Source organism: Trichechus manatus, unplaced genomic scaffold (genome assembly GCF_000243295.1).
Source record: "Trichechus manatus latirostris isolate Lorelei unplaced genomic scaffold, TriManLat1.0 scaffold00030, whole genome shotgun sequence".
In the NCBI taxonomy this organism is placed as follows: domain Eukaryota; kingdom Metazoa; phylum Chordata; class Mammalia; order Sirenia; family Trichechidae; genus Trichechus; species Trichechus manatus.
In genome coordinates, this window is record NW_004443966.1 from 7,977,753 (window position 1) to 7,998,283 (window position 20,531).

Sequence of the window (20,531 nt, forward strand, 5' to 3'; positions counted from 1 at the left end):
ATTCCTATTTTGTTGAGAGTTTTTATCATGAATGGGTGTTGGACTTTGTCAAATGCCTTTTCTGCGTCGATTGATAAGATCATGTGGTTCTTGTCTTTTGTTTTATTTGTGTGATGGATTACATTGATTGTTTTTCTAATGTTGAGCCATCCCTGCATACTTGGTATAAATCCCACTTGATCATGGTGAATTATTTTTTTGATATGTTGCTGAATTCTATTGACTAGAATTTTGTTGACAACTTTTCAACTCTTAAGCACTGGTTCTTAACTTTAGGATCATGGATCCCTTTAGGAAGCTGATAAAAGCTATGGACCCTCTCCACACAAAAATATTTGCATAGAAACATAACATTTTGCTCCAGCCATTTAACGCCCTACTATAGCAATACATGGCAGGTGAAGCCCTGTATATGATGGTAGAAATGTCAGTGTTATGGATTCAACTGTGTCCCTCAAAAATATGTATTGTAAATCCTAACCTCTATGCCTGTGATTATAATCCCATTTGGGAATGAGTTGTGTGTTATGTTAATGAGGCAGGATTACTATAGAGTGTGTCTTGAGTCAGTCTCTTACAAGATATAAAAGGAGCAAGCAGTGATGGGGAGGAGATAGACATCATGCCACATGAAGACCACCAAGGAGCCAAGGAATAAAGACCATCCCTCAGAGCTGACAGAGGGAGAAAGACTTGCACTAGAGCTGATGCCCTGAATTTGGACTTCTAGCCTCCTAACCTGTGAGAAAATAAAACCGTTTGTTACAGCCACCCACTTGTTGTATTTCTGTTATAGCAGAACTAGATAACAAAGATAGTATGTCTGCTATGTGGCATTGTAAAACTGACTTTTAAATCATAACAAAAAATTGTAAACATTTATATAGTACTTCAGATTAGAGTGCATTTAATCCTCACAATACCTCTGTGAGGTAGGCACTGCTGTTCCAATTTTACCCATGAGAATTGCAACCCCAAGAAGTCTGGAGACTTGCCCAAGCTTACACAGTTAATAACGGCAGTGCCAGGACCAGAACACAGGCTTTTCAGTCCTCGTTCAGAACATCTACGAACCTAATATTTGCAGTGTTGGAATCAGGGTCCCTGCTAAGCTACTCAGGGGAAATTCCATGTCAAGCCCTTTCAAAAGTAGTTCTCTTTAAGTTGAAAAATAGTAAGGGGGCTATGAGTGATAGTGGACACCCCATAGCCCAGGTCTCTGAAATCAACAGGACAGATCTTTCCGGCATTCAGTCCAGGTCTGCCTGCCTCCCCTTCCAGTGGGCTAGGAAGTGGGTGCCATAGTGGAGTCTGCTCCCTCAACCAACACACTGCCACTGGGGCCCTGAATCGTCTGTTCTGGAGGAAAGTCGACCTGTGCATCCCTTGAATGCCAGCTCAGATATGAGCAGCCCCTACAGAGCAGGAAAGAAAGCCTCCAGCAAAAACTTGAGGGCAATACCCAGCCCCACAGGGAACTGGTAGGGTGTGTGCTTTTTGACTGAAAGCGTGTTTGCACAAACAGCAAGGAGGGAGTGATAACCAGAAAGAGAGCAAGGGCTTCACCCCTGGTGGACAGATTGATTACTGCATAATATCTTTTGAGTGGCTGCGCCCTCTGGTGGACAGATTGATCACTGTGTATTCTCTGGTGTGTTTTGGAGACACTGAAAGTTGAAAACTGAGATCTGGATTGGAGTTCACCATGCTCTTTACGTTACATTCTCCGAGAATTATTCCAGGCAAAGATACCAGAAAGCATATCATTATAGAATTACAGGTTTTTTGGTCCAGAAACTATACACCAATTAAAGGGAGTAGAAGGGGGACAGATCCCAGAGGTAGCCAGACACACAGGTATTTTCCACCATATTGTGAATTATCTGACCTTTTCTCAAAAAATAGCTTAAAGCTATCTGTGGGGAGCAGGTCTGAAAACACCTAATAAAAAAGCAGAAGATTACACCAAAGGGGAAAGATGAGAGCCAGCAAACACACTTCCAAACTTTATAAAAGGTTAAGGCCCTGGGAAATTTTCCAAATGGCCCTAAAGAAATTCCCCCAGGAGAGTATGGTGGTATGAAAACTGCTAGTCAATCCATAAGCCAGAGATTTCAGAATCCCCAGAAAGTTTCAGGCCACACTCTTGATGACCTAGACCTCCTCCCCCAGCCATCTTCTCAAAGAAAACAAAGATGGGGAAGCCTTGCAGCTTTATGTCCTTGTTCTGAGGGGGTAGAGCTGGGCTAGATTAGCTGAGACGAAATGCTGTCCTAGTTCTGGGGAAATTAAGTGAAAATCTTTCAGCAGGTCATGGCAAAATGAGAAAAATGCAGTGGTGCTATTTTATTAAAGATACTTATTCAATTAAAACATTGTCCCTCATTAGCAAATCATGTACACCAAACATTTTTCAAAGTGTTCGGTAAAATGAGCTTAATAGAGCCAGTGTTCCAGTTTCTTTTGGGTTCTGGCTGCAACCTTAAGTCCCTCCTAATTAGCTTCAACAGGTGTGAATATCTTCAAAATAGACCATTTACTAAATGGTTCCAGGACCCAATTCTAAACTACTGAACTTACTCCCTCAAAACTCTGGGTGGAAACTTATAGCTACTCTTCAATGTCTGCTTTGCAAACCCAAACCTAGATATACCACACATCTTGACCTCTTCCAAAGGTCCACATTCTGGGAACTCCCTGTACCCTGCACATACACGTAAGGGTGTGGAAATCTTTAAAACCTGCACAATAGCATCTGTACTAAAGAGGGTATCTTACGAAGGGGTGAACTTAGGAGCTTTTTGTCTGGCCCCAACCCCAGCCTCAGCAACGACCCTTAACTCACTCTTGAACACTGATCTCTTCTCCTACACAAGGGGTATTTGCTTTACGGTCCTGGGCTTCCTGGACTTGAGTGGGTCATTAGTTGGATATCTTTTTTTTTTTTTCCTTCAATTTCTTTTCTGTTATTTTGGGAGAAGAGCAATTTTAAATTCCTTCTTTATGTTTTGTATTTTCCAAGTTTCTCACAAATTACGTTTTCTCTTTTTTTGCACATAGTGTGATGGCCAAAAGTGAGCCCAAGAAAAGCTGCAGCTGGACAACCCACAATAGCAGAGAGGGTAATTCAGCGAAAGGAGAGGTGGTGACATTTTCCCTTCCCACTGGCCCAGGAGGCATCCCATCTCTGACTCACTTTATAATTTTGTTCAGTAGCTATAACACTACCCCGGTTACCACCCAAAGAGAAGCCACAGTAGGACCTGAATCCCACTTAGTCAGTGGGTCTTCAATTAAAGAGATAACTCCAGAACCCATGCTGGGGAGCTCCAAATATCTTAGCACCCCCCCTTACCCACACACAGAAAAGATAGTCCTTGGAAACCCATTTCTTACCCCCACACCCTGCAGTCAGTCATGACACTATCTCCCCACTACATATGAGCTCCTCTAGAATAGGGAATGAGTCTTGTTCATCTTTTATCCTCAGTACCTAGCTAGTAATTGGCATACAGTAGACGCTTAGGGTTTGTAGGAAGGAAAGGAGGAAAGTATAAAAAGAGGGGGAAAGGTTTAGTCTTTTCTGTTTTCATTTTTCTCTGGTTATCTTAAAAGTTTCTGCCACTGAGATTTCATCAGCCTGAGACCAGAAGAACTAGATGGTGCCCAGCTACCACCAAAGACCACCCTGACAGGGAACACAACAGAGAGTCCCTGATGGAGCAGGAGAAAAGTGAGGTACAGAACTCAAATTCTAGTAGAAAGACCAGACTTAATGGTTTGATTGAGACTGGAGGGATCCCCGAAGACTTGGCCCCCAGACTCTCTGTTAGTCCAAAACTAAAACCATTCCTGAGGCCAACGCTTCAGACAGGGATTGGACTGGACTATGGGACGTAAAATGATACTCGTGAAGGGTGTGCTTCTTGGCTTGAGTAGATACATGAGACTAAATGGGCGGCTCCTGTCCAGAGGTGAGATGAGAAGGCAGAGAGGGTCAGGAGCTGGTTGAATGGACACCAGAAATCCAGGGTGGAAAGGAGGAATGTGCTGTCATGGTATAGGGAGAACAGCAAGGGTCACATAATGATGTATGTATAAATTTTTGTATGAGAGACTAACTTGAAATGTAAACTTTCACTTAAAGCACAATTAAAATAATTTTTAAAAAAAGTTTCTGCCATTGCCTTTTCCCTCCTCTTAGCCTTTATCCTTTCCTCTATGTCTATTTTTCCTTTTTCAAAACCACATAATCTCTGTCTAAATCATTTTTTCTCCTAGCACCCTATTTCTGCTGCTGGAACCTAACTTCTCCACCTTTTTTATTCTCTGTCTATATCTCATTTTGGTTTCTCCTTTGCTTACTCTTCTTTTGCCATCCATTCTCTCCTTCATCTAATTGCTTTGGCTTTATCGTAAAGATGAGGCAGACCTAAGGTAACTAAAAGGAGAAGCAATAGCTAAGAAGATTATTATCTGAACATCCACAGAGGCAAGGCCAGTGGTCCAGTGGATAGAATTCATTCATTCCCTTTCTCCCTTGCCTTCTCCCAAAGGATGAGAAATTACCATCCATGTGTTTTCTAACCTATTCTCTGGCTTCCTCAAAGTCACCGTAAAAGCTCTTCCAATTACCATCAGCTTAGGGGTTTGTGTCCTCGTCCAACATGGGAACAACTGGTGCTTTAGCTTTCAGCGCATTGCTTCAAAGAGGCAGCTGCTGTTTTCCCACAACAGCAAAGGCACTAACTAGCACCCCAAGGTTGGAGAGGATTCCCTGCTCAACCCACGGCCACATTCCTCGCGTCTGGACTCATTTTATGATCATAATCTAACCTCCCACAGAGCTGATACCTCTGAGCACTCTCCCTCTCCCAGCTCTAGTCTGGGTTGGAGAGCGTTTTGGTCTCCTCAGAATCTCTCAAAATTGGGGGAAGAAACAAAACTTAGGATACTTAAGAGTTCAACCCCGGTTGCCACTAGACTCCAGCACTCTTTTCCACCTAGTCTAGCAGCACAGAGGGCAAGTTTTCAGAGTGTGGAGACAAACAGCACATACTAACCTCAGGCACTTCGGTGACACAAAAATGGATGGGAGAGCTAAGAGACAAAGGGAGCAAATCACCAAAAATGCCTTTCCCATTTCAGAACATGAATGTGTAACTGACATTAGGAAGAAGATTCCAGGAGACCGTGGAGATGCTATTAACAGCCAGCAACTGCCTAACGATGATCATGTATCATCACCCTGGACCAAGGCTCCTGCTACTCTGGCACCACTGGCCAGCCTCACACCACCCAAAGGGTATTCAGTCTTAACATGACCCAAATTCTTAACAGCCCTTAAAATTACATTTGAACTTCTGTTTGTTTATTCCTGCAATAGTGTTTCTATGTTCCATGACCAATTAGAAAGAGTACTAATTCATAAGAAAGGAGGAGGTCACTTTCTTCTAATTCCAGACCTGTCCCTTTGGATCAAGAATGACAGCCAGTGATGTCCCATATTTTTTCCTTTGGGTTCCCAACAGCTGTGGTAAGTCTTCTCTAATAACGACCACCATGGATGCACTCACTCATATAGAGGTTTAACCGATTTTAAAATCAATTTTAAGACTGCTTCCCCCTCCCCCCAGGATCTTAAAGGCAGCCCTATTCCCTTTCACCCAGAACCTATCTCACTTCCCCCAGTTCTGGTTTTAGGAAAAGTACCCCCCTCAACCCCACAATGCCCAGCAACTCTGGTGAGTCCCACTCCCAGACTCAGTCCAGTATCATTTCAGGGTTGTGACTTATATTTACCTCATTAACAGACAAACTTGAGAGCCTCATGGAGCTCAATACCCAGCCCAGTCTACTGGCCAGAATGTCTACACTAACTAGAAAAGTGACCTCTCCCACTCGAAGGAACTCACTGAGGGCCATCTTCTTTTGTTTAATTCCTTGAACCTAAAGACACACTTAAGTGTTAAGTGACTTCTCCAATGACATCAAAGTGATTGAGAAGTCATTTTGGGAATTATTTTTCTACCTGTCTGGTAAGGAGATGGGAAGAAAATGCATCCTTGTATTATGAGATGAAATTTGACAGGGAAGGGACAGAAGGAGAATAGGTATGTCCTGGATGGCAACTCCAAGGCTTGTCTGGCTGTGGCAGGAACCTGTGAGTTGGGTTAGGGGCTGGGAGGGTGAACTCTCACTGACTCTGGGCTTCAGTAAACCTGTGACTAGGGTCCCAGGGAGATCACTCAAAGTGTAGGACATATCTATTCCCCTGTTGTAGAAAAAAAAAACCTGACTGAAAAACCCTATCCTTGACGTAAAGAGATGTTATCTGTCCTGTCCACAGCTCTAGCTCCATATTTATGTTTGTGACTGTAAGTTTCACCCAGTTTAATATACACTACATAACCCCTTAAGGAGCCCTGGTAGTGCAGTGGTTAAGCGCTGAGGTCCAAACCAAAAGGCCAGCAGTTGGAACCCACCAGCCACTCCAAAGGAGACAGATGTAGCAGTCTGCTTTGGTAAAGATTTACAATCTTAGAAACCCTATGGGGCAGTTCTACTCGGTCCTACAGGGTCGCTATGAGTCGGAATCTATTCGATGGCAACGGGCTAGGTTGGGTTCGGTTATATAACCCCCTTTCCCATGACAGGGTTTGAAATTTTTCACAGCTTCCTCCAAAGGCCACCACATATGTCAGCCACGTTATTTGACAAGGGTTCCGCAGCTCCAACCTAGTCTCATCTTTTTCTAAGGCCACTGTCACCACAAGAATATATGGCTCTGCTACAGATCAAGGCCACGGGAACAATGAGGTTTTAGGGTCTCCGGCGCCACAGGACCTCCCCGTGGGCGTGGTTCACCCTGAGGGAGCCTTGCAGACAGTCGGTCTGACCCTCTGGCCTCACCAAGCCTGACAGACCCCGGCGCGGGCAGCGGCCAACGCCTCCCAACGGCAGCCAGCAGCCCCCCCCGCCCACTTCCGGCCGCGGCGCTTCCGGTCGGGCGTCTGCGGGCCGCGCGGCAGGGCGCCGCCGGTGGGTGGCCGACTTCCCGCGGGGGCTGAGGCACTGGCCCGGCTGGCGTCCAGGCGGCCCCGGGGGCGCGCTCCTTGGCAGTCCTGCCCGCAGAGGCGCTTGTCTGTCGGTGGAGTCTGTGCATGAAGCACCTACTGTGCGCCTGGCGCGGGCTCTGCCCTCGGCTGCGTGGCTTCTGCCCCCGGGAAGCTGGCCTTGGAGCAGCCCCAGGGTCCGCCCGGCCTCGGGGGGCTCCCGGCGCGGCTTCTTCCCATTTCCTCGCACGCCGCAGGGACTCCGGGGGGACGGGGCTTTGAGAGGGGCTGACGTTGGCTCCGCTGGGTACCAGGAGAGTAGCTCCAAACTGGACCCGGGGAGGTAGACGGGTAGACCTTCCGCCTCCACTCCCTTCCGGTCATGTTTTGATCGTGGACAGAGCAGCTGCCGTTTGCCACCTCTCAGTCCGCCCCGGGGAAGGAATAATCTCTCCCTCTCCCTTCTCCACTCTATTCAAACCCCCTCCTATCATGCTTGTTCTGCCCCTGCTCTGAAGCCTCCCGGCCACCCCTGTCCCCTCACCTGGGGTTAAAAAGGCACCTCGCCAGTGAAGGTGGCCATCCCGAGACCTCCCCGTGTGGCCCGCTTGTCCTGCAGCATCTGAGGCATCTGCTCTCCTGTCTCTCCCATGTTTCTGGGCCCTTGTAGGTCTTTCTGGCATCTTCTACGCTCTCCTCTCATTACCCTCTCCCGGTCCTCTGTCTCTGGATCACATATCCTTCATGGTGACACGGCTTCAGGCCCAAAGGGCTTTTGTGCAGGAAAAGCAATACTCACCATTATTTGTATTATGTTTCCCGCTCAGTTTATTAAACTCGTAGAGCTAACAAATACGATTAAACATTTTATTTGAACATTTACTTATCGATTACAGGTATAATTACCAAATAACCACCTATATCATTTAAACTGCAATTACAAAGTCAGTATGTTGACTCTTTTGAACACTTTAATGGCGTAAACAGCAGACAACAACATAGCCAACTACAGACTTGTTAAATCCCTTACAAAAACCTTTATGGCTTTATAATCCCCTCCCCCACCCCAGCCAACAACAGCAAAAAAGGCAACAATTAAGCTTTGTTTCTTACACTTTCCCAGGGAGGGAGAAAGATGCAGAAATGATGACAGTGGCTGTTTGTGAGTGATGGGAGGGCTGTTTTCCATTTTCTTTATTTGTACTTTCTACCATGTGAAATCTATTGCTTTTTGAATTTGAAAATTAGAAGATATTTTCAGTTAATTCAAAGAGGGCCAGAGACACACAAAGACTGTAGGGCCAGGGAAGAACAGATAAAGCCCTTCAACAACCTAATGGAAGGAAGGGTGCGTCTGCTCTTTAAGGGAACCTCACCGAATGCCCCCAGGCCACCCCCCTTCCCCCACCCCCCACAGCCCAGTTCTAACAGAAAGAGGAAGAAGCATGGGCAGTTGGAGGGTGGGGTGTTAGGGGACAGGTGAGGAAGAGATCGGTGGGAGTTCTGACCATGGTTTGGAGGGCAGAGGAGCCTGAGTGAGCCATTAGTCCTCCCCAAGGTGGGACCAGCCAACCCACCTTGTACAGTTGTGTGTGTGAGAGAGAAAAGCAGGTAGAGAAGTGAACTGGGAGCAGCTCGCCCCATCACTGAGGGCTCCCCATGTTTCATTTGGGCTGCTTCCCCATTCATTGGTTTAAGTGTAGGACCCAACTCCAAATTAAGGGTACTGAAATATTCAGAATAATTTGGGGGAATCTAAAGGTTAGGACTTGGGCTTTGAAATCAGAAGCACCAGCTTTACCTAAACTCTCCCACCTATTTGGTGTGTCATCTTGGGCAAATTATCTAAACTTTGAACCTCTGATTTTTCATCTCGAAACAAATGACGGCAATACTTGTTGTAAGGATTACCGTATAGCACAGTGCTCGTATAGTCAGCGCTCAACTAGTGAGAATTAGTCATGCTCTTCCCGCTTCCCCGTCATAGCCTGAGGAGCCTGTAGCCTCCTTCAGCGTCTGTCTTAATCTAACCTGTATCCCCAACTCTTCGTGTGAACTCAGCGCGAGGTAGTGGAGCTTAACTGTTTTCTTCTTCAAAGGGCCATTTGCAGTTCCTGAGGAAGGAGTGTCTCCTGACCTCACAGCCACTTAAGGGGTGCTGGGTCCACGATCCTGGCTCTCTGGAGGAGGAGTCTCACCAGAGCTGGGGTCCATCTCCCCTGAGGGGTACCAAGAATCTCACTCAGTCTCTGCCCCAACCTCCCCAATGTGGAGTGCCCAGCTGAGGGCCAAAGGTAAAATGGCACACCCCATCCCAATGCAAGACTGACTTAACTACCCCAGACATTTCTGAGCTCCCTGAAAGGAAACACTTCAGCCCCAAGACACTAGGATATTGTTCCTCCCTCCCCAGCCAAAATCCGAACTCCTCCACAGCAGGAGACCCAGTCCTGGGTCTCTGCTTGAAGTCCTGCCTCCCTGGCAGGGCTCCTTCTTCTACCTTCCGTGTCCACCACACCACCCACCATCTCCCCCTTCCCCCACTTTGATCCCCTGGGGTGCTCTTCCTCTTCCTACCTTTACCCCCTCCCCTTGAATACCTAGGCCCAGATCGTTCATCCATCCCCCTGCCCCCCGAACCTCAACGGGCCTTGGTTTTGAAGAACTTCTGTGCCTGTCACGATTCCCTTACCAAACAGCGAGACCCCTCAGTCAAGCGTCAGCCCTTCAAGTTCCCTTTCTGCCTATTTCCCCACTTCTGATAGCCCCGCTCCCTGGGGCCTGAGCCAGCCTCTTTATCTTTTCACTCCCAACCCTGTCCCTATCTGACCCGTTGTAAGGAGTCTGATAGCAGACAGATCAAGTCTGAAAGAGGCATTCCCAGCTTTAATTGCGGGGCTTGGGGCATCAATAACTGGGCATTGTCAGCTCTAGTCTCTCAAAGCTGCAGAGACTTTGATGGGATCCCTGATGTCCCACTGTCAGGTCCTGGCCAACTTTGCTTACCCTCAAGCCAGGTGTGTCTGAGTAACTGAGAGCGTTCATCTTTCTGCACTAACAAGTGTGGAATTTGCAAGGGAGGGGAGCATACTTAGATCTTTCTATTTAATGGTAAGGAAACGCGCACTTGATCATGGGTGTCAGGAGCAGGGAGATAATTACTAGTGGAGTGAAAAACTAAGCAGAATTTCTAAATCATCAAAGAGAAAGGGGAAAATAAGAAAACACACATACACCAAAAAAGGGATATGACTGAATGGTAAGCAGAAAGTAAGATGAAAGAAATAAGAGAAAATATAACATTTATTTTATGAAATGTGAGTGGATTGAATTCTCCTATTAAATGAAAGGGATTATCAGATTGGATTATTTAAACACACACACACACAAAACCTGCTATATGTTGTTCAACAAGAAATAACCCTTAAAATGAAACCAAAACCCACTGCTGTTGAGTCGATTCCTACTCGTAGTGACCCTATAGGACAGAGTAGAACTACTCCATAGGGCTTCCAAGGAGCAGCTGGCAGATCTGAACTGCCAACTTTTTGGTTAGCAGCCGAGCTCTTAACCATGTATAGTACGAATAAATGATACAGAGACTCTTCTTTCAAACTCACTAGCTAGAGTATACAAAAACACCACTGGGACAATCTGGGCAATAGTATTGCAGGTGGAACAAATCGCTTCTTCATCTTCATCTGTTTTCTTTTTAACTTCCAAAAGCTGAGCAGCTTGAGTAAGAGGTTCCAGAGTTTCTTTAGCTCCATTGTTCATCAGATTCTTGTCACGTAGCCATTCTTGTAGTTGACTGACATTGCACCTGATCTGCACATCTTCACTCCACAAGCACATGTCCTTCCACAGAAGGAGGTTGTTCAGGGTGATGTCCCCCACGATGCAGAACATCTGCTTGACCACCTGCTTGATCAGTTCTGGATCCATGTCATGCTGATACATGACCGAATGGAAGGAGTTGAGCTGCTGGAGGATGGAGTCCAGCGTGTAGGAGCCCTTGTCAGTGACACCGGGGGCCTGTTTTCATAGCCCCATGGGCTTCACCGAGGACCTGCCTGAATCGTTTCATGCTCCAGCATGCCTGAAACGATCATTGGCTGAAGAATGTTCTCTAAAACTCACCTGAGCTACTGGTAGATCCAATGACCGAGTCACTCAGCACTTGGCGATACTCAGCCAGGTCAAAATTGGTGCTCATTCTGTGCTCATTCTGGCAAGATGTGTTGTGTTTCATGAAGCCCTCTTCTCCACTGTACTGCTTCAAACAGTGCAAAAATCGCCATGTGTTAGAAAGCCAGAATGAAAATGAAATATATGAAAGAGACTATCAGATTGGATTATTAAAAAAAAAAAAAAAAAAAAAGCCTGCTATATCGTGGTCCTTTGATGTCTGTAGGGAATTGGTTCCAGGACCCCTGCAGCTACCCAAATTCTCTCCTGGCAAGAAAAGGTGGACAAGTCCTAATTTCAAAAAAAGATGACTTTTGCACCTTGAGACATCGATAAAGATGAAGAAGTCATAGAAGAGTTCAATAGATTAAAAAACATTTGTTAATTTTCCAAATAACTTTCTGGAATTTCTTTTTCCAACTATTTTTAATCTGCAGTTGGTTGAATCTGCGGATGCGGAACCTGCAGACACAGAGGGCCAACTGCATGTGTTTAACAAGGAATACCCTTAAAACAAAGTACTTTGAAAAGGGTTGAGAATAAAGAAACGGGCAAATGCAAACGTATACAGAAGTAGGCAGGAATAGTAATATTATTACCAGGCTAAGCTGAATAAAGTATATCAAAAACTTATACACACCAAGCAACATAGTCGCTGAGTATATCAAGCCAAGTGCTACTGAATGTGCAAAGAACTTGATTTTAAAAATACAGTTATAGTGGAGGGTTTAAAAAATATCTGCCAAAGAATCCTTTTGTTTGTTTGTTCAGAATTAAATAAAATGACCTTAGAATTCAAGTAGGAGAATAAATATCTAAAATAGCTAAGAAAATTATGTAAAGGAAGACGACTGAGTCTTCCCTCACCAGATGTTGCATATGATCCTAAAGAGCTACTGAACATGCTTGGAGGGCTCAGGGCACTGTGGAATGGGGAGGGTAACTGAGCTCTCAGCCACATGGAGACCCTGGGGAGAGGGGAGGAGTTAAAACTGGGCACTCTGGAGAATTGGTATAGAATCAGCTGCAGGAAGCTGCCTCTGGCAAGAGAGAGACCAGGGCAGAGCAGGCCCTGCTGCAGCTCTGGTTGGTGGTGAAGCCAGTAACAGAAAATTTGAGATGTACTCTGTCTCATATGTCCCTTTCTAGGGTGGGGAAACATGCAGAGAAATAAATGTGAGTTGGCTGGAAAACATTCAAGTATTTATTCAACAAACAGATCCTACAAGCAAGGCATTGGGGTATTCCTTTTGCCAGGTGATGATGTCATTTTTCTTTGACTCCAGCTGCTGGAGGGGACATGTTCCTTTAGAAAAACATATAAACTCACAGCTATGATTTTAAGGTGCTTAGAAACTAATTAGGTTCTCTCAGAACCAGCCCACGTCTCAAACTCACAGTTTCTCAGTTGCAGCCGGAAAAGCCAGGGTGCTGTCTGTTGTCCAAGACTCATATCCCCTTCCTGTCATGTATGTATACGCATGAAACTTCTCTATGTAGAGGAACTATGTCTACAGCTAGACAATGTGTATATGTGCACACATACATATAAAAGAAACATTTCAACAAATGTGTTTTGAGGGCTTGCCATATGCCCCATTCCAGGCACTGGAAGAGTGGAAAAAGAACGAGATATGGTGCCTTGTTTGAGGAAGACACAGTGTCATAATGGAATGGTGGGTGTCTTAGTTATCCAGTGCTGCTATAATAGAAATACCACAAGTGGATGGCTTTAACAAAGAGAAATATATTTTCTCACAGTCTAGTAGGATAGAAGTCCAAATTCAGAGCAACAGCTCCAGGGGAAGGCTATCTCTCTCTGTCAGCTCTGGAAGAAGGTCCTTCTCATCAATCTTCCCCTGGACTAGGAGCTTCTCAGGCGCAGGGACCCCGGGTCCAAAGGACGTGCTCTGCTCCTGGTGTGGCTTTCTTGGTGATATGAGGTCCCCACCCTCTGCTTGCTTCCCTTTCCTTTTATCTCTTGTAAGATAAAAGGTGGTGCAGGCCACACTCCAGGGAAACTCCCTTTACATTGGATCAGGGATGCGACCTTAGTAAGGGTGTTACAATCCCACCCTAATCCTCTTTAACATAAAATTACAATCATGGAATGGACGACAACCACACAGTACTGGGAATCATGGCCCAGCCAAATTGATACACACATTTTGCAGGGGACACAATTTAATCCATGACAGTGGGTTATTGATAAGTGATTGGTTTTATCTATGTTTCCTGCCTAGAGGTAGAGCCATCAAGATGATCATTGGATGGGCCCCACCAAACCTCTACCCAACCTCACTTTCCACTATGATTTAAAAAAATAGGGGCTGACACAAAAAACTCAGAAGAAACACCCTAGAGGGACCTGAGTCACTTGGAATTTGGAGGAGGAAGTGATAGATCTGGGCTCATAAAGTCCCCAGATCAGGCAGAAACTAGGCAACATTTCTGAGGATGATGTGAGGGAAGGACAGTTGGTAGGAAATGATGCCAGGAGAAGCCTTCTTACTGTATTCTGTTGAAAGCAAGTAAATCTGGTGGGATGATAAATGAAGACCTGCACTGCTCAAAGTATTATTTCCTTGATGATGGAAACTTAAGCTAGTCAAGGAGGAAGCCAACGGGAGATAGGGACAAGACGTCCCATATATGATCATTCCTAACCCACTGAGATGGAGCAAGGGCAGGACAACATGGTCATTCCCCCAAGATCAGCTCTCAAATACTTTTTGAGAGCCTTCCTTGTGCCAGGGCATGGCACATAATGAACAGGACACCATTCTTTGCCTTCAGAGAGCAAAGTCTAGTGGGGGAGATGGACAAGTAGACAGGTAAACGCAACACACATGATATTTGCTTTACCAGTAGAAATACAGATGGAAGCACACATAACAGAAACACCTCAGGTAGTGGGTGTCAGGAACAGTTACCTAGGGGAAGATGTGTCTGAGACTTGAAGAATGAGTAGGAGTTAGCAGAATGGGTGGTTAGGTCTTTCCAGCAGAGGGGATGGTACCTGCAGAGGGCAAAGCACATGGAAGGACAAACAAAGTTCCTTACGGCTGCAGCACCAAGTTGGAGGGCAGGAGTGGCAAGAGCTGAGGCTGGAGACAGGTACAAGGGCCTTTACACCATGTTAAAGAGAATGGATTTACCATGGGTAGCGAGCTCCCGCTTCCCTCTTGACCCCCTTGGAGTCTGTGTGAAAGAAAAAAAGAAGAAAAGGCAATAAGAAACAGGTGTGGAATACCTTAGCAAGATACAGACAGAAAGACTCAACTGGGGGGAATTCCAGAGATAAACATGTAGTGGAAGAAAGAGAAGGCAGAAGAAGAACAAATCGATACAGCCGCAAAAAGATGGCAATGAGCTGTGGATGGGAGTAGGGCGTGGGAGGTAAACAGGCTGGGAGGGAACAACGGCAGTGAAAGGAACAGTGAACACAACATGATCCAGGAGCCATGGGTGAGGGTGGAGGACACCTAAGAGCCCACGACAAGCCGGAGATGGCCGACTCAGACACTAACAGCCAGGCCCCACCGACCACATGCGGGCTCTCTGGCCTCACCATAGGCTCTCTTGCCACACCAGACCTCCCCGCTCAGTTCTGGGCTCCAAGGGAAAGGGAAAAAGATGTTTGCTGAGGCTTCAAGTTCGGGGAGGTGGAGGCAGAGGAAAGACCGAGTTAGAAGGGTTTGACTGAATGGGCCATGGGTAGAAAAGTGAAAGAGAAAATTCTGTCCCAGGAAGCCTGGAGGGAGGAACAATAGACAGCCCTCCGGCCTGACTATCCCTGCCTAAGACGGGCCTTCAGCAGCTACACTAATACAGTGGAAGCAAAGTTGACAGTAAGGAAAGAAAAAGACTGAGGATAATGAAGTTCTGTCAAAGAAGTTCGGGTCACCTGGGAGAGGTGCAGACGTGAGAGCTCAGCCTCTATAGCCAGACTGCCAGAATTCACATCTTGCTACTATCCCAACTGGGAGACATTGGGCAAGTGATTACAATCTCTTTGTTTCTCAGTTTCCTCAACTGTAAAATGAGGATAAAATAATGGTACCTACCCCATGGGGATGTCGGGCAAATAAAGTCAGTTTAATATATGTAAAGTGCTTAGCGCAGTGCTTGTAAATTAATAAGTGTTCTATAAGGGTTCACTGTTATTATTATTAGTCCTCTATCCAGGCACAGCCTCTCCCAGTTCCTGGTGTCCATTGTGATATCATATATTTCAAAGACCCCACCAGGGATTTTCTGAGCTATTGAAGAGTAAGGGATAAATGTATCCACTGGTGGTAGGTGTCAGATCTAGTACTTGCCTGGGTCTTCTCGGGGTCTGCCTGTGGGCCAGTGATGCAATAGAGGAGTCTATTAGGGTGCTTTGACTCCTACAAGACCCCTCTTACTCCCAGGTACCCAGTACCACCATGTCCTTTCTCTCCCTTCCATATATCCAAACTCTCTCTCACCTCTCTTTTCTAAAGGGATCTTATCACTCATAGTAGGGATGAAAAAAAGTCTGATTGGAGCCAGAAGTCTTCTGGGAATTTTCACTGTAATAGGAGTTACCCACCTCGAATAGAGCCCTGAAACGGGTTAGAATTTCAGAGGTATGGACAAAGGTCCAGGCTGAGAAAGGATCTTGAAGAAACGGGCAGGAGAGGGGACTTTGCTGGTACCCCCTATCCCATTCCAGGGGTGTTTCATTAGAGAATGCATTCCTCTTTAGCTGTGGCTTGTGGAATCTACTTCCAAGAATGAATTTGAAAATGTAGTGGAAAGTGTGACTACAAGGCACGCAAAGTGGGTTGGGAAGGGCTGGTATTTGGGTTAAATGACCATTTCAGATTATTGCCCTTTGAAGATCCCTATGACTGCCTCAGAGTACAGCCCAATCAGTGCTAAGTGGGCCCAAGATTTGTAGCTGGGGGTGGGTAGTGATATGGAATTGCCCTCCCAGTGCCACTCCACAGGAGGTTTAAATGAATGTTTTGAAAGGGCTTGGAAGAGAACTGCTGTACCAAGGGACTACATTGGTAGCTGCTCCTGGCCATGGACCTGAAAGATTAGCCCTGAGCTGTTCAGCCTGGCAGGGAACCAAGGCTATAGAAATTGGGGACCCCATGAGACTGAAGAGAGGAACAGCTGGTGGAGGCCCTCACCAGCAGGACAGTCCTGGGAGCAGCTGTGTCTGTGAATTCTTTGAGGCTGATGCTATGTGTTATGAAGTTTTCCCCAGCACAGAGACTAGAAAAAGTCGATACTCCTTAAATGTATCCTGAATGAATGAATGAAAGGAGGCGGCTGAAGAAAGCATATGCTTATAAAAGCCTCTGGAAGGCTCCCAAACTAATAATAATCAGTTACTTCCTGAGTCCTTGAAAAAGGTACTGCTCTGAGCTGCTGCCTGCAACTTCTAAAAAGCCCACAGGATAATCTTACGGCTTCTGCCAGTGCACCCTATAGCCTCTGAGTGGAAGCTTTGGAAACCCTGCCAACAACCCTTAAGAGTTCCTACAGGGAGCGCTTTGAAATCTAAACATGAAACTCTAAAACCTTCAAAAGAGAGTCTTGAAGCCCCTATCTGAAATCCCTGAGAACCCTCCCAGGAAGCCTTGGAGCCTGTCTGGCAGCTGTGGAAACACTGCTAGGAGTGATAGACTGTTTGAGGGCTAAGGCAGCAGCCCATGTATTGTTGTATGTCTCTGCCTTTGTAGCAACAATTCCTATTGGAAAGGAGCGGGAGGTTTGTTTTTTTCTTTTTCCATACCATTGGTTGTGTCTTGCTTAGACCCAGGGGGACCAGCCAAAAAGGATAGGGCATGGGGTTTCCAAATCTTTGATCAGGATGGTGGAAAGCTGACTCAGGGGAAGTAGAAGGTTTCAAAGGAACTCGCCTTTGGGAAGGCTGGTCCTTGTTGGTGGTCAGGTGTAGGACTTGAAATTACTTTTTGATGATTTTTGTTGAAGGATGAAGAAGATCTTGGCCTACTAGTGTGTTGGGTCAGGATCTAGATTTCCAATAAATATTCACTTCATTGTTGATAGAAACTGCAAGAGCTTGAAGGCAGCCAGATGAGAACACAGATTTTGACTGGAGTAAGTATTATCTAGATAGTCGTTTGGCCCACTGGGGCCTAGCAGGGAAAAACAAAGAGGCTGTTCTCTGCCCACAAATAGATGATTCAAGCATTTCTGCACATGTAGTTAGACGGCTTTCTCCTCCCTGGAAAAGATTTCTTTTAAATGCTTTTGGGTGTAAGAGAAGAAGACACACAAATCTTCAAGCAGTGAAGTTGTATCAGAGACAAATACAGAGACAGATTCAGAACAAACAAAAAAGGGAAGAATCAAATTTGAAAGAGGGAAGTTAAAATAAAAGAAGGCAGTGAAGAGAAAGAGATCAAGATTCAATATCAGAGTCCAACAGGCAGAATGGGAGTTGGAATCGACTCGACGGCAACCGGTTAACAGGTATTGACAGATGGATAGTTCCTAGAACAAACAGTATACCCCAGGCATCTCTGTCATGGTTGGTGATTGAAGGATAGAAAAAAATATCCCCTTCTTCTCTCCTCCAGTGCCCCCCAAAGTTTTTCTAGTCTAAGATTCAACAGAATGAAGGAACAGAAGAATTAGGTGGTGTGTTGGGGTCCCCAAGGCCATCCCCAGGTTTGGTGATTTACTGGGGGGACTCACAGGACCCAGCATATGTTTTATTGCAGAGAGAGGATACAAGGCAAAATCAGCAAAGGGAAAAGGTGCATGGAGCAAGTCCACAGACGTCGTCCAGTGCAGTCACACAGAATGTGCCTAATTCCTCCAGCAGTGAGTGAGAACAACGCATGAAATGTCATCTCTTAGATACTCAGTGCCCAGGGTTGTTATTGGGGGCTGGTCATATAGACACTTCTGCCTCGCGTGTACCAAAATCCCAGACTCCCCGCAGGAAAGCAGGTGTTCAGCACAAACCATATTGTTTGTACAAACAGCTGAGGCACAGTGAGCCACTCTTACCAGTTAGGGTGGTGGGAATCCTCCTGACATCCAAGCTCCCAGACACCAATCAAGCCCCAACCTCACAAGCCCGTCCTTACAAGGATGGCAGCCTCAGACCTACTGTATTAACTTTTTTTCAGTACAAGTTGCTTTTGGTAGGTGCTAAATGATGTACTCCCCACATACCATCCTCTCTCGTCAAGATGGAAGGTGGAAATCCATCCCTAGCCTTGGGCACCATTTGAATGACCCGAAACAGTGGAGGGAGGTGCTGCTGAGCAGCTTGGCTATGGGAAAATGAGTCTTGGTGATTGTCAGAAAGGCTCCCAATTAGGCTTAAAATGGAGAAAAGTCGCAGTGTCACTTCTGAAACCTGACCTCTCCCCATGACCTGACTGAAACAGGCCTTGGGTTGGCGGCCTTGGGGCGGGCTTCATCTGGACGTTAGTAGCTCCTGCAGTGCATGACAGGGCGTGGGGGTGGCGGTGCTCCTCTCAGTGAGTCAGTTTGTGACACGGTCTTTAATCTTTCCGCGCCCTCCCACTGGCTCCTTCAGCACCCTCTGCCCACATCTTAGGTACCTGAGGCCATCCCTTTCCTCTACGTCTTCTCTCTCAATCATCTCAAGAGATCTCAAGGCACGCTCAGGTAGACAAGCTTGGAGGCTTCTTCTTTTTTTAACCCTGAATTAAATCTACACATACAGCATTCTAGGCAGGGATTCCCGAATAACGAGCTATGGAAGTGCTCGGACTCCTTCCGCCAGCCCGTTTCCCACCTGAAGATCACTCAGGCAGTGGGATCACTTTTAGTTTTCCTGTCTCTTTCTGGAGGTATGAATGTTCATTCCTTCAGGTGACAAAGGGGTTAGGCAAAGGTGGGGAGCCATCAGAGGCTTATCACTGAAGTCGTCCTTGGAGTCAGATTCAACCGTCAGCAGAAAAACTGCTCAGTCACCTAAAATCAGACAAGGAAAAGCTGTAAATTAGGATCTGAAAGCAATAAAAGTAGGAAAACTTGATTGAAATATAAGCTTGCTGATCTTATTTATAGTTGCTGTGTTGGGGTTCAGGCATTAGGAACCACCTAGGCATGCTAACCTTATGAAAATTCAAGATATTTTGATGAGACCAAGATTGGGTTGTAGCAAAAAAAAAGGAAAGGGATGGGCAGTCAAATCTGTGGGGTGAGATCTGGATTGGTGCCAGAAACCAATTCCTTGATAAGCTTTATATTGAAAGGCTTAAAACTGGTAGTGCCCCATTAGATGAGAATTTAGACTGCTGGAAACATGAGATCTTCCCTTCCCTGCTGACGAAAACTGGGAAAGCCTTAGTGCAGCCTTGCTGGAACCTGGATCCTGAGCTTGATACTCATCCTGAAGAGATATTTCTCTAGTGTTCCATTTGAAATTGGTGTCTTGTGACTTGTCCTGGACAAGTCTGGGCATGTACCTTCTTTAAGGGGAATTTATACCCTGCTTGTAGAAGAGAATTTCACTGTTTTCTTGGATTATTTTCTTAGAATTTGCCCTGCATCTGTTTCTGAAAAGGGGAAGTTTGTCTTCAGACCTCCCTAAACTATCCCTCTGTGTACTCGCCTCCCTTTTCCTAGAACCTCTTCCCATGACCCCTGACCTTCCTGTCCTCTCTCCCCTTCGTCTCAGAACTCGTTCATGTGCCTTTATAAAAGATATGTTGATATACATGGCTCTTGCCAGAGTGTTTAATTTTTAAGAAGATCCAGTCCCTTCATCTAAAGAAATGCACCTCCAATGGTATACTAGCAGGCGTTAGTAGCAGGACTTAACTGGCTCTTTAAAGGACTGAGACTTTCCTGATGCTTCTAAAATTCCCAAAATGCTGTTATGGCCATGTTCTCACTGTCAAGGAGCCTCTTCATCGTCCATTTCCAGACCCTAAAGATGGTAACTCTTCTCGCCATTCCTCTAGGTTTAGGGCAGAGGGTGCGGAGACATTCATTGCTGGTGGGAACGTAAAATGGTGTAGCTGTTGTGGAAAACAGTTTGCTGTTCCTCAAAAAGTTAAACATAGAATTACCATTATGACCCCAAATTTCACTCCTAGGTATCCATCCAAAAGAATTGAAAACAGGTGTTCAAACAAAAACTTGTACACCAATGTTCATAGCAGCACTATTCACATTTTCACCAAAAGTTGGGAACAACGCAAATGTCCATCAATGGATTAATGAATAAATGAAATGTGATATATATATATATACATATATATATATATATATATACATACTATAAAAACAAAAACC

The 20,531-nt window shown here is 45.7% G+C and overlaps 1 pseudogene; it reads right to left on the reverse strand.

Annotated features, from left to right (window-relative positions):
- Window positions 1–10,622: 10,622 nt before the first annotated feature.
- Window positions 10,623–20,531, reverse strand: part of LOC101348423 (unconventional myosin-Va pseudogene) — a 20,184-nt pseudogene continuing 10,275 nt past the window's right edge.